The sequence below is a fragment of the Myotis davidii genome, unplaced genomic scaffold (assembly GCF_000327345.1).
Source record: "Myotis davidii unplaced genomic scaffold, ASM32734v1 scaffold226, whole genome shotgun sequence".
Taxonomy (NCBI): Eukaryota; Metazoa; Chordata; class Mammalia; order Chiroptera; family Vespertilionidae; genus Myotis; species Myotis davidii.
In genome coordinates, this window is record NW_006297224.1 from 882,327 (window position 1) to 883,122 (window position 796).

Below are 796 nucleotides of genomic sequence, written 5' to 3' on the forward strand. Positions count from 1 at the left end.
GCTCCCTGGGTAAGTAGTCCTCAAAATAATCACGTGAGGACTACTTCAATAAACAACACAGCTGTTTCTTGAATATTTTAGAAACCCAAGGTATGTATTTCAAGAGTTAAGTTATCTTGTGTTATATTAATTCAGATGTAGTTGCTTATTAGATGTCTATTTTTTAAGGAAGACATGATGGAATTCTGTCAATTTACAAGAGGAAGTGACAGCAACTGATCATAATGCATACTGTTGTTATTAAACAACAGCTTGCTACCAGCCCCAGGCTGCTGAAAAATTTGCACAGGTGGGAAATTACTTGGGCACAACTCTTCAACATATTTAAACAATTGAAAATGTGGAGGAAACTTTATTGTGAGTGTACCTTCTTACTTTCAGCGTGTTAAGATTACCTTTTATGAGATTATTAGTTTTCAATTTTGTAAATGTTCTTATTTGACAAAATTTAAAATTGATCATTTCATTTTAGTCTCCACATTTTCAGGGAGTTTTCCATTCTCCTATGAAATCTAAGTATGGGAACTACTAGGACATGTGCAAACATTTTGCTGTGAGTTACAGAGAAACATTTAAAGAAAAGCACTTCATGACCGCAGACGCGGCTATTCAAGCTTTTGGTGAGGAGGGTATTTCCTAGGCTTGTGATCAACTGTGTGGAAATAATTGGTTAACCTGACAGAGAAGTCCCTTTAGGGTTGTTGAAGAGAAGTTTCAGGAAATAATACCCAGAACCAAAGTGAGAACAATTTTATATGTGTCCCTCCTCACAGGAGAGGCGAGGAAAGAGCAACAA